Source organism: Pituophis catenifer, unplaced genomic scaffold (assembly GCF_029215685.1).
Source record: "Pituophis catenifer annectens isolate HBS135680 unplaced genomic scaffold, rPitCat1.0.hap2 SCAF_3, whole genome shotgun sequence".
Lineage (NCBI taxonomy): Eukaryota > Metazoa > Chordata > Lepidosauria > Squamata > Colubridae > Pituophis > Pituophis catenifer.
In genome coordinates this window covers 206,831,524-206,845,082 of record NW_027256883.1, presented here as the reverse complement: position 1 = coordinate 206,845,082, position 13,559 = coordinate 206,831,524, and the positions used below count along the sequence as shown (strand labels likewise).

General features: G+C 42.8%; 1 long non-coding RNA gene across 1 annotated transcript in view; it reads right to left on the bottom strand.

Moving 5' to 3' along the window:
* The window catches only part of LOC139315465 (uncharacterized), a 131,464-nt gene extending 118,314 nt beyond the window's left edge, over positions 1-13,150 (bottom strand). Inside the window, exons 1-2 of the long non-coding RNA XR_011600284.1 lie at positions 12,559-13,150; positions 8,771-8,956 (exon numbers count right to left, since the gene is read on the bottom strand). This is a non-coding gene — a long non-coding RNA (uncharacterized lncRNA). The remainder of the gene's footprint in view (positions 1-8,770; positions 8,957-12,558) is intronic.
* Positions 13,151-13,559: the final 409 nt, after the last annotated feature.

Genomic DNA, 13,559 nt, shown 5'->3' with positions numbered 1-13,559 from the left:
AATTATAGAGTATACAGATTGAATCAAACCACATTTAGCTGAATTACACCTAGTCTATTCAGCATTTTCACTGTTACAACGTTGAGGCTAAGAGATTAATGTGCCCCCTAAAACCCATGCCGTAATGCTAGAGCGCTAGAATACACTCGCCAATGTTAAAAGTTGAGCGGTGTTCTTTTCTAAAGCGCATTATTACCATCTGCAGAAAAGGGGAAAAACATCTTTTCGCGGCTGCAGTGAAGATGCCTACCTAGTCAATTCTGGGCTGCAGACAGAATAATAAATCAAAGCTGAATCCAGACAAGATGGAGAGGCTAATTTGAGTGGTGCGAACACACAACCCAAGGAATGTGGTCATTCTCACTCTCTGGAATTCACTCTTGTCCTTTCTCTCCATTGGACAAGGGATTCCCCATCCGACTCAGTTTCTAGCATCCTAAGGTCAGAGGTGGGGAACTATGGCCCTGTTATGACTTTGTAGACTTCAACTCCCAGAATTCCTGAGCCAGCCATGCATGGCTGGCTCGGGAATTCTGGGAGTTGAAGTCCACAAGTCATAACAGGGCCATAGTTCTTCATCCCTGCAGGTGGAGGCAAAACCCAATCACCTCTGTTACAGAGTTGGGATTCACTTACCTTCCCTACCGGTTCGCAAATGCGAGTGCATTGCCACCTCTGGGCATGCACAGTAGTCGTGCATTATGTCCAGGCTGGTGGGCGGAGCCTCCCGCAGTTGCCGCTACCAGTTCGTGCGATTGGGACAGAACCGGCTGAATCCCACCACTGCTCTGATTGATATTTAATTAACTAATTCAATTTCTACGCCACCCATCTGGGTAGTTCACAACCACATATGCCAATCGAAGGTAATCCTCGGCTTACAGACACAACTGGGACCTTGAATTTCCGTTGTTAAGCACAGCGGTTGTTAAGTGATTCACATACAATTCTGCAACCTTTCTTTTTTCTTTTTTTTTGCCACGTTTGTTAAGTAAGTGTATCAGTGTGGTTAAGCAAATCATGCGGTCGTTGGGCAAATCCGGCTTCCACCGTTGACTTTACCTGTCAGAAGCTGGCTGGGAAGGTTGCGAATGGCGATCGCCAGGACGCTACAATGGTCATAAATACGAGCCAATTGCCAATTTTTGATCACGTGACTGTGGGGAGGCTGCAATGGTTATAAGTATGAGTACCTCAAGCCAGATTTTGCAGTGCTGCTGTAACTTTGGTCACTAAATGAATGGTTGTAAATTGAGGATTGCCTATTTTTTTTCCCCCACCTTGGAAGAAAATGGTTTCAAAATACATGCAACGGTAACTTCCAAACTTTGGAAGTTTGAGTCTTTTTGGAAAGTTTGTTAGTATCAAATTTCCACAGTGAGACGGGGATCTAGAATGATTCAGAAACTGTGTCATACTGTGTTGGATGGCTTATAAACTAAACGTAAACGTTTCCCCTATCCTAGAGGTGTCAAACTCGATTTCATTGATGGCTGCATCAGGGTTGTGTTTGACCTTGGGGGGGGGTATAGCCAGGGTGGGCATGGCCAGCTTGATATCACTTGTGTCAGGGGCACCCGTGGTGGCCAAGGGCTAAGGTAGGACTTCCTTTAGACCCTCACTCACTCTCATTATAATCTCCTTCCTTCCTTCCTTCCTTCCTTCCTTCTTTCCTTCTTTCCTTCCTTCCTTCCTTCCTTCCTTCCTTCCTTCCTTCCTTCCTTCCTTTTTCGCTGGCAGACTGCTGCAGGAGGCCGTCATGGCCAAAAATGGGGCCCGGGGGGAGCACGCATAGCCCTCCTGAGCTCTGTTTTCACTGGCAGAGGCACCACAGGCTGGTCCTTTGCTGTTTCCAGGGTGGCTCTGCGGGCCAGATCTAAGCACCCCGTGGGCCGCATCGGGTTTGACACCCCTGCCCTATTCAGTCATGTCTGATTCTAGGGAGCGGTGCTCATCTCCATTTCTTAGTCGTGGGAGCCAGCATTGTCCGAATACATTCCTGCGGTCATGTGCCCAGCATGACTATACACCAAGATACACAGAACCCTGTTACCTTCCCACTGAAGTGGTACCTATTTACCTACTCGCATGCTTTCAAATTGCGAGGTGGGCAGGAGCCAGGGCAAGAACGGGAGCTCGCCCCATCCCACGGCGCTCGGGTCTTGAACCCTGTTGTCAGCTTTCTAGCTGGTAAGTTCAGCTTCTTAACTACTCAGCCTTCGCGCCCCCAAGATGGCTGCTAATTTGTCTCAAGAGAAGATTCATGATGCTTTTTGTGCAATTTGGGCCCAGGATCTTTTGAGAGAAGGCCCTTTTTTGAGTTGATACCCTTCACCGCTGACTGAGATCACCTGAGGAAATTGGCCCATCGATGCTGTGAGCTTGGCCTGCAGCAATTTGGCATCCAGCCTTTCCAAATTGCTGAGGTGCACAATTTCCTGTTGGCGTTCCAGACCCTAACCTCTTTGTGCCTTTGGGAAAAATAATATGATTTTAAGAACATAAACTTTTAAAGCGAAACCGTAATTGTTGTTGGCTTAAAATGGTTATTACTTTTGGTTTTACTGCAAACTATTGGGGTTTCATAAATCTAAATTAATACACGTAGATTTAAGCAAGCACACAATGAGTGTTTCTGAACCCTCCTGCTCTAAATAAAAACATTATTATTGTTGTTGTTGTTGTTGTTGTTGTTGTTATTATTATTATTATTATTATTATTATTATTATTATTATTATTATTATTATTTAATCTTTAGTGAGATTCACAGCCTTTGAGGCTGGTTAATAGCTCAGCAGCTCGAGTCCTAACTAAGGACCTAGGAACTGTTAAGGTATTGTCGGAGGATGTAAGCTGTTCCGAGTAAGGTGGTTTTTTGTAGAGTCAAAATGTTCAAGTCCGGCAAATTTAGATATTATTATTATTATTATTATTATTATTATTATTATTATTATTATTATTATTATTATTATTATTATTATTATTCATCCTAAGCATGTTACATAGGAAAGATTTTGCTCAATTTATTAGTTCTCATTTGGACTTCATGGGGGGAAAAATAGTCAGGGAAAGTTTTCAATGCTGCAATCTAAAAACAAAAAGCACTGAAGATGTACCCAAGTTGGGTAATGAAACGTCTGCAAGAAAATGACCAAGCTCAGAAAGCATCAAGGACACCACAAAAATAAAACTCCAACAACCCTGAAATTAATTTTTCTCAAAACAGGGCCTTGCGATTTACCATATACCGAGCTGCATGCAGTTTGCCAGCCATATATAAAGCAGGACTATTAACTTTGTTTTTTCGTTGTGTCACATTTCAAGCAATGCCACGCATCTTGTACTTAATAGGTCACTATGCCAATCTGGCGAACTACATTTAGCAATAGTGATTAGGATGGCCATATGCCCTGTTGAAACAGAGAACGTATCGTATTGCAATACGTGCCCCGTTGTCAAATCGTATAAATAGAAAAAACAGGGTTACGATTTAAATAGTAATAAAAATGTCTCTCCAAGGGAAAGGCATGAGAATGGGCAGGTTTCAGTTGCAGAACTAATTATGGGTAGGGAGGAACTTCTAAGCAGCCCACTCCCCTCTTCAAGGATTATCTCTGAATCAGATTGGCATCAACCCTACAGATAAAATACGTAAGTCCTTGAGGTACAGCCACAGAAATATTGGGACTAGGGGCAGGAAGACCCAAATTCTGGATCCCCCTCCCAGTTACAGAAACTCATGGAGTGATTTTGGGTCGGTCCACATGTCCAGCTCAGCACATCACTTTGGGTTGCTGTGGGGAAAGAGGCTGTGGTCTACATTGCACAATGTACACCACCTTGAACAAAAAAGTAGGTTATATTATATTGTGGAATTTTCAGTGCTCTCTGAGCTTGGTTGGGGTTTTTTTTCCCCAGATGTTTCACTACCCATCTAGGTAACATCATCTGCACCTCTATAACTGTCTGGTTTGGCTCTGCAACCCAACAAGACAGACACAGACTTCAGAGGATAATTAGAACTGCAGAAAAAACAATGGCTACCAACCTGCCTTCCATTGAGGACCTGTATACTGCACAAGTCAAAAAAAGGGCTGTGAAAATAATTACAGATCCCTCGCATCCTGGATATAAACTGTTTCAACTCCTACCCTCAAAACGACGCTATAGAGCACTGCACACCAGAACAACTAGACACAAGGACAGTTTTTTCCTGAACACCATCACTCTGCTAAACAAATAATTCCCTCAATACTGTCAAATTTGTTACTAAGTCTGCACTACTATTAATCTTCTCATCGTTCCCACCACCCATCTCCTTCCACTTATGACTGTATGACTGTAATTTTGTTGCTGGTATCTGTACGATTTATATTGATATTGTTTCCTGATTGCTTATTTGTACCCCATGACTATCATTCTTTTATGTACACTGAGAGCATATGCACCAAGAGAAATTCCTTGTGTGTCCAATCACACTTGGCCAATAAAAAATTCTATTCTATTCTATTCTATTCTATCATCAGTGCTGGGTATCATCATCATCTAGTACTGATGATGTTACCCAGCTGGGTAATGAAATGTCTGTAGGAAAACTGCCAAGTTAAGAGAACAAGGACCCCACAGTTCAACCCTGATCTACAAATATTCTCTTCTCACTAGTTATGATCTAACGGGTGCATAGCAGCCTCAAAGAGCAACACAATCTCTTTTCCCCATGGTGTGAACGCTTCAAACTGGGCGATTTTTTTTTTAATCGGTCTGGATGAGATCGGAGTTTAAACGCAATATATAACAATTCAGCAGATCTATTTTTAATGAGCTAGGCTCCTCGTACAAAAAGAAGTACCAATGATTTCAGCTGGACTCCACAAAGGCCCTTTAGATTTAATGGACCAAGACACAAGGTGGTTCGCGCGTTTCCCAATCCAGCCAACACCCAGTATGGTCGGTCCTGCAGTTTTGAATATGGAAGGGCATTGGGTGACCTCCAGGGTTGTAAAAAGACAACCACGCTTCTACAAAAAAAAAGCATAGTATCCCCATGCACTTTAGACCAAATGACTGCAAAAAGCTGCCCAGGGAAATGAGAACGGTTCAAAGTGTGAGAGAGAGATGATTCATGATTCAGCGGTAGGAATGTCTAAGGCAGGGGGTATCCAACCTTGGACAACTTTGAAGAACTTATGGACTTCAAACTCCCAGAATTTCCCAACCAGCCTGCCTGTCTGGAGAATTCTGGGCATTCAAACCCAAAAGCCTTAAAATCGCCAAGCTTGTACATCCCTGCCTTGGACATTCCCACTGCTGAATCATGAATCATCGCTCTCGCTTTGAACTGTTCTCATTTCCCTGGGCTGCTTCTGCAGTCATTTGCTATACTTAGAGAGGGCACCTGCTGTTCAAGCCAAAGATCACTGCTTTTGGCAGCCGGGCGTTAACCCCAGATTATTTCTCTTACACCTGTTGTAGCCTGCCCAAAGCCCAGCCTTGCAATAAGCCTCTCCTAAAGAGCAGAGGTCATCTGAGATCAATAGGTCCACACGGGCGAGTTGGCGGCGTACTTGTGTAAAAATATACTTTCTAGAATTCTGCAGCGGCTCCCAAATTTGGTCGGTGACCTTAAGTCGTTTTCTCACACTCACATCAGGCCCGTGTTAAGCAAAATCCGATGGCCCACCCTCAAGCTCTTTTTTGCAAGGTAGAATTTGGAAGGGGAAAAAGGTACAGTAAGATATATTGATATATATATATATTTTAGCAAAGAGCAAACCAAGCTAAGATTCGCAAAGAGGACATCTGCTGTTGCCAGGCCAGCAATTCAAGACATGATCAAGACATCAAGAATGGCTTGTCAAGTGTCCGGTGACATGCAGCTTTCTTGGCCACTTCAGAAGTCTTGCTGATATTCCGTTTGGGAATACTGTACTGGGTCAACCAGTTAGAAAAGTTCAAGAAGACCTTGAGCTTGTTTGGAGGTTCTAGCAGGGGAGCGCAGCTATCGTATACCCTTGACCGAAGATCGATACACTCCTTCTATCTGGGATGGTCGTCCTCTTCCACCGAGCGCGCAGCTTCGGGAGGGACGCACATGGAGCGGTGAGGGAGGAAGGGGACACCCGCCTAGCCAGCCAGATCAGCCGAATCAACCCTGGCGATCAATGGGGTGACAGAAGTATGGGGAATTTGGTATAACTGGTTAAAGAATAGGATAAAAATATGATAATAGGCTATGATTTGTTAGACACCCGAAATGGACTTAATTGTATAGAAATGTAGAGAATTGTATAGAACTGTATATTGTATAGTTATGGATGGAATTCACTTAATGTTTGATCTATGAAATGTGTAAACATTGCACCTCGGATCAAGATTGTGATTGTACATTGTCTTTTTAAAAATTGGAAAATTCAATAAAGTATTTAAAAAAAAAAAAAGAAAAGTTCAAGAAGAGTTAATGCGCCGTGCAGGAAAGAGGGGAGAAAAAAAAACCCTGCCATTGAATTGAATAAAAAATATAGGCGCCCTTTTCACGATGAAGGCATGAAACCAATAAAAGATTCATGGTTTTGCCAGATCAGTAGGCCTCGTTTAATTGCAGTGAAGTTAAGACTGACTATGGCCATGCAGTGCACATCACCAAATCCGTTAAAAATATGATGTGTTTCTACAATATACATCACTACATTATGTTCAGATTAGTCTTATGAGGGGTGGGTAGCCATCTAGGCGAACCAAAGCCAGTGTTATCATTTTATGATTCAGTTTGTCTTTTGCAAACCCCCCAAAAATGGGTTAATTCAATAACTAAGTCAAACAAGTTCAGCGCAAGAAATGGATGTACAAAACATTGCTGATTTCTAAGGGCACCAGTGGAATAAACTGAAAACACAACCTCCTAAAAAAAACAAAAACCCACGTATATTCTCACTTTTTTAAGCAGAAGAGTTCCCCGTGAATTGGGTCCTTGACAGTGTATATAATTTTAACAGATTTCACAGCATTTCCCCCCTGCTTTTAAAACCGCCAAGTAAAAATCTATATTCAATCCCACCCAGAGTCATGGAGATTGGGAAGGTACTGTTTAAAAAAAAACTTTTCAACATGGCAAAAACTCACAAAAGGGACAGAGGAGTGTTAGTTAAAAAAAAAAAAACATCTCAGCCTAAAATGCTCTGTAGAGTTTCCTGGACCTTTGGTATCTGTCTTTCCATCTCATTTACGAGATGGAAATCTGTACATCACAAATGTACAAGTTTTTTTTTTTTTTTAAAGAACTGCAGGTCAATCCATCTGCACTACGGGCAAAATGTTCTCCAGTTAAAAGGGAAGGAAAGCAGAGAGGCCCTAACCTCTGTTAGCGTGACAGAAAGAAAGAAAGAAAGAAAGAAAGAAAGAAAGAAAGAAAGAAAGAAAGAAAGAAAGAAAGAAAGAAAGAAAGAAAGAAAGAAGGAAGGAAGGAAGGAAGGAAGGAAGGAAGGAAGGAAGGAAGGAAGGAAGGAAGGAAGGAAGGAAGGAAGGAAGGAAGGAAGGAAGGAAAGAAAGAAAGAAAGAAAGAAAGAAAGAAAGAAAGAAAGAAAGAAAGAAAGAAAGAAAGAAAGAAAGAAAGAACTGGAAGTGGACAGTAAAATTTCCTCTGCGTTGCCTTTCAAAGCCCATACCGCAGTCAGCATATTGAATATTTAATGTCCTTGATGAGCGGCTCACCTGCTGACACAGGCAAAGTGACAGAACAATACATGTGTTGGAACTCAGTCATCAATTGACTCCCTGATCTGCCGTGTCAGGCATTAAATAATAATATTTTTAAAATTCCTCTTTTTAAGGGTGGTGGTGGGGGTTTTTTTTTTTTTCCTTCCACCATGCGTACGTGAGCACCATCGCGAAGATCCGTGCCTGAAATACATACTTCTTTACATTCCATAGTTTGCCAGGTTCATATGGGCATATAAAGAAGTATGTTGCTCAAGCAGGCAAGTTTGGGAAGAAATGCTCCAGATAGAGAACATCAGCTTAGGAAGCCACAGACCAAGTGGGTTTAATTTGTGAAAGAGGAAGAGGTGGTATCTTGGGGTGGTTGTTTCTTCACCCACCTACTCCCTTGACTGTATAATTCACACCATGCAACTAGAGACACAGCAGCTGAGAAACTCAAACCCACCTAGACGTAACTCTTTACCAAGCATCTTCTCTTTCCCAGTTAACAGAAGAGGGCAATATGGATTTGTAGGGAAGGAACAATACACCAAATTCATCCGTCAGAAAACAAGTTTCTTTTTCATATGAAAGCTCACATAAACTAATGACAAAAAAAAAAAAATCAGCAGCACATTTTTAAGGTTGCCCCCACCCCCAACTAGAATGGATTTGTGCATTTTCAACCCAAGTAGGCTAGGTTTTAAAATCAGAGACTTCTATAGCATTTGAAACTTTCAGTTACGATAAATAAAGCCAGTATGTATTATACAGAATGAGGTGGGGGGGAGAGGTTTAATTTCTTCACACATGCAGGCTACCCAGTCAACGAAGACAGACAATGCTTCCCCCCATGCTTTTTAGAAGTCAAATGTTCATTACATCCACAGAGAAAAAAAATAATCAAGGGTTTATTCTATGCGAACTAAACATGTTCCATTGGCTATCGGAAAAGAAAACCTACATGCATGCACATCTATAATATGCTCTCTCACACACAGAATAGAGGTGGGGTTTTATTTTCCACCAGTTTAATTATTTTAAAACATAAAAGAAAGGGAAGCTCCTTCTTACCTTAAATGTCCACTGTTTTAAAAAAAAAAAAACACACAACCCATTTTCTGTAAAGCATCATTGCTGACACAGCCCGATGGATAGGAAACAGCCGAAAGGCAAATCTTGCTTCTTTTCTCCTCCATAGGGTCTTTTACAGGGGATGAGTTAAGGCAGGTGGGAATTTCAAAGAGAAGTGGGATTTTTCTAAACAAACAAACAAACAAACAAATATCCCCGACAAACTCTGCAGGATTCCTGAAACAGCCACACCGAAACAGCATGGGACACAGCCAGGAATGGACGGACAATGTAGGCCAGAGGAGAAACTGAGTTCTCCTGGTTGCTGAGGGTGTGCGTGGATGAGAGTGAGCATGCAAGTAGTATCCATGTGTGTGAATTCCTGCATCTTCCTTCTGCTTGCACCAGGCAGTTTCTCTTTCTCTCTCTCTCTCTCTCTCTTTCTCTTTCTCATCTCTTCCCACTGGTTACTTCACAGCCATTCTGAGCTTTAAAGCTCCCCTAACAATGAGGTCCAAATAACATTACCGGGAATGGTAAAGGCGCTGAATAGCAACTATTATGAGCAGGGTTTAAACATCTATCAAGCCAGGAGATCACACTTGGTGCATAAATGCCTCGTTCAGCACTGCTGTGTAGTGTGCTTTGCTAGCCCACTCACCTGCTCCATCTGATGGTCCCCTCCTCTCTCTCCCTCTCTCTCTCTCTCTCTCTTTCTCTCTCTCTGCCCCTCCTCTCCCCCCCACCCTCGCTGCCACCAGTCTGAGCCATGCAGATCAATACCAATTTACAGGCAAATGCAGCACGCCTGCCTTAATGTTAATGAATTTTACCATTTCTCACAGGCTTCTAATGAATCCTTTAAAGAGGGTTTAAGTAAACTTAGCAAGTGGCAAACTAAGCACTTTGGAATACTTAAAATTATATTGACGAGTCCTACAGCTCCACCCTCACACTCTCCAGATTGCATTTTGAAATGCCAACTGGGAAGTAAACGCGTTTCCCAACTTCTTTCAAATCACTGTTGCAAATACGAAGGACTCCTTACGAGATTCTTCCTGTTGGTGTCATTATTCCAAAACAGTCCCAGCAGTTCACAAGTTCCACTTAATCGCGCAACACCGCACTCCCATTTTTTTGTTTCTCAAAACTAATCAGGTTAAGCATCTCCTTTTGCCCCCAAAGGATGATAATATGGTAATTAACAATCTCTTGATTTTTCCAGCAGTCAACCCTGATTTATAAAATCTGCAGCTGAATGCTCGGTTAAGAGAGAGAAAAATAAGCAAAGCGGGGAAATTAGTTGGAGCAAAATCAAATCAGGTTAAAGAATTCGAGCATATTGTTGCTTGTTCACTCACACCCACATCCTTAGAAAGGATATTAGAAAAATGTCATGGCCAAACCTCATCAGCCAACTTCCAAATGTACAGATCTTATGGACCTCTCTAAAGGCCTTCGGATAGTTTTCCCTAATTGTGATAAAGTTATTTCCAAAGTGCCACAAGTGGATGGACACAATTCATTTCATTCATTTGTTTCCGCCTTTCTAAATTATTTTAGAGAACGCTTGAGGGCTGCCAGTTGTCCTGACACTTTTCAAACATCCTTGCTATATATAATATATATTTTTGCCAAAACCTATTCATTGGCACCCACAGGGCTCCTTAATATCAACACATAAAGATGGAAGAACAAGATCTTATCCATGCAAGAGAATTTAAGAAGCTGCATGTGATAGAAAAGTCACCTCGAAGTTTCCAAGTTTGGCTACAGAGTAAGGTGTTTTACTCTTTTTTTGGTTTTTTTGGTTTTGTTTGTTTTTCCTGCTATTTGGGGAGAGGTGCTTTTTTTGGGGGGGGGGGGTGTTACATTTGCTTTATGTGCTGTGCTGGGTGGTCCCAAAAATCCAAAGGTGGATTCCTGGTTCTAACCAGCCTCCTTTTGCCTTTTCTTGTAGCACAGCAGAATTATATAGCTCAGCTGCTGCTTTTACATTTAGTCAGGGTTATTTATCATTTTCACACCCTCAAGGATAACAGAGGACAATTCAAGATCCTTGTCTTCATCTGGAATGATTGGTTTATTCCTGGTGGGGGGAAAAAATCCTGCATGATTAGAAAGTGTACATGGATAGAAAGCTATAGAAGGCTGGTAGAACTATCGAAGTTCTAAGGAGGCCAAATGTTGAAGATGGGGAAGAAAAAAAAAGAGAGAGAGAGTGGGTTTATTTCTCTTGGGTGTGGTATTTCAGGAACATCATGCTATGCCTTTATGCTTAATCCACACAGCTTCCTTCTTTATCCTGCAGTGACAACTTTGATGGTTGGCAACACAACCTTCAGGATAAGAAGGTGTACCAAAACAGAAAGATCAAAAATAAAAGGGCCCCTCCAAGAACAAGTCAAGAGATAGGAAAAGTTGGAGCGAAAGAGAGGCTGCCACAGATGAGCAACTGTTTCTTATTTAATTGACTCCCATTTTCCACACTAACAAATGATGCAAATGACACGGCTGAGCCAGTTAGAAAGAAATGCAGCAATTAACCATGCAATTGGACAGTCCTACTAAGGGTTAGGACTTCATTCTTCCTTATGCACCCATGCATGGCACACTATTGAGGAAGAATAAAACTCAAGGGATAAGAGGATAGGAATCCTTTGGTGCATTTGACCCTGAGGAGAGCTGCTTGAATGAATGGGTCTACTTCCCACAGTACAGGATCATAAAACCCCAATACCACAAGAAACACATGTAACCATGCGTTTCCGAGTTAGAGGGACACAGCTACAAATGTACAAAAATGCTTTGCACCTATGCGATATCTGCATAACAGGGTGGAAAGACCTTCCATATCCAGCCCTTTGGAAGTAATTTGAATAAATGGCACTTTATATTAGACAGTAAAGATGCCTTTAAGGAAGAAGGTAAGCATGCTAGCACCCAGACACCTTGCCCACATCTAATCCAAGTGCATTCTTGGTTATTGCATGGCTTTAGAAGTCTGAAGGAAACCGCCATGTAAAGATGATCTTCAAAGGCCAAAAAAAAAGAGCAAGACTCATCAAGAAGTGTACTTAAGTGTAAGTTCCTTTTTCCTAATTTATATATATATATATATAGGACATCTCCAGTGTCTATTTTCTGCTGGTGTCCGGTTCTTTTTTTTCACCTTCACCTTTTGATTGCTCATAAATCACATAGATTATGGGTAATTGATGCTCCTTAGGCTGGCATCTCACTGGTTAATCACCGCAGCATTGCAATCAGGCAACTTAAGCTAAGTTTAACTATCTTTTGCATGTGTTCTAACCCCCCCTCCTCCTCCTCCTCCTGCCTTCCTTTTCAATACCATTTGAGCTTTGCAGACAGTAACTAATATCAAACATTTCTCTTTGCCCCCCCCCCCCACTTCTCTTCACAGCTGTCATTACCAGCTCATATCTGAATGAGGCATTTAAAAGGTTGGTTTAACCTTGTAAAAGGATCTGGACAGTCAAAGTTCTAGCATTTCAGTTCAGATTATTCTAGTCCACTGCTTGCGCTGCAGTTTTTTTTTGTTTTTTTTTTCATTTCCCCCCCCCCATTTTAAAATGCGGAGTGTGTGCTACGGCAACAGAATGACAACAACAGGAGGAAAGAAGGGAGGAGAAGGGAGGGAAAAGAGAGAATATCCAAACGGCCCTAACATGATTTTCTCATCCCTTTTTTTTTTTTTAAAGGAAAGCATGCTGCATTGATGCCCCCGCTGCTGGATCCAGAAGCATGCATTTTAAGTGCACACATACACACAAGCATCCAGAGAGGGAAGTTGGTTGCATGCCCATCGGAAGGGTCTTCCGGGAGGTCACTTTAAAACAAAGCTAAGCTGGTGCAATTGAGAAAGGGGGGGGGGAGAGGGAGAGAGAGAGAGAGAGAGAAGGAAGATAGTACAGAGGGAAGGAAGGAAGGAGGGAGGGAGGAAGAGGAAGGGAGGGAGGGAGGAAAGAAGGAAGGGGAAATTTTATAAAAAGGAAAAGAAAGAACATACCAGTTAGAAGATTTTTTTTTCTTTTTTTTTTTTTTCCCCCGGTTGCAGCAGTGGTAGTCAACCGGCTTTAAAGCTGAATCAGCTTTCCGGAGTTAGGGATGCGTAGAGGAGGGTCAAGGAATCACAAGGTAATAACGCGTTGCATGCAGCAGCCCTCAGCCTCTCTCTCTCTTTTTTTTCCCCCCTTAAAGCGAATCTCTAATGCAGGAGGGGAAAAAGAGAGAGAGAGAGAGAGAGAGAGAGAGAGAGAAGAGAAAGAAGCAGGCCCACTAATGGAATTAGCCCTTCACTCGGGGAATGAATGAATGAGAGAGAGAGGGAGAGAGAGAGAGAGAAGGGAATTCAGGCAACCCCACCCCACCCCTCCTCCCCACAGACATCCCTACACACACACGCACACACACCTACCTCAACCTCCCCCCCAAAAAAAAAACCCGGGCATCACTACCTCGCTCGGCTCTCCCTGCAGCATCTCGGCTAAAAAAGGGGGGGGGGTTTGAGAGAAAAGGGAGGGGGGCCGCTCTACAGCGCCGGAGGAACCGGGGAGAAGCTGAGCAGGAGTTGAAGAAAAAGTGCCGTTCCCGGGGAAGCCGCTCCGAAAAGCCCCTCGTCTGAGGAGGAAGAGAAAAGGGGGGGGGGGGGGTCGCGCAAGAGGGCGGCAGTAGTACTTCATAGGAGCTTGAGAGGGTGGGGTGGGGGGGAAAGAGAGGAAATATCCTTCTTTCCTCCCTTCCCCCCCTCCTCCCCCTCCCCCGCCGC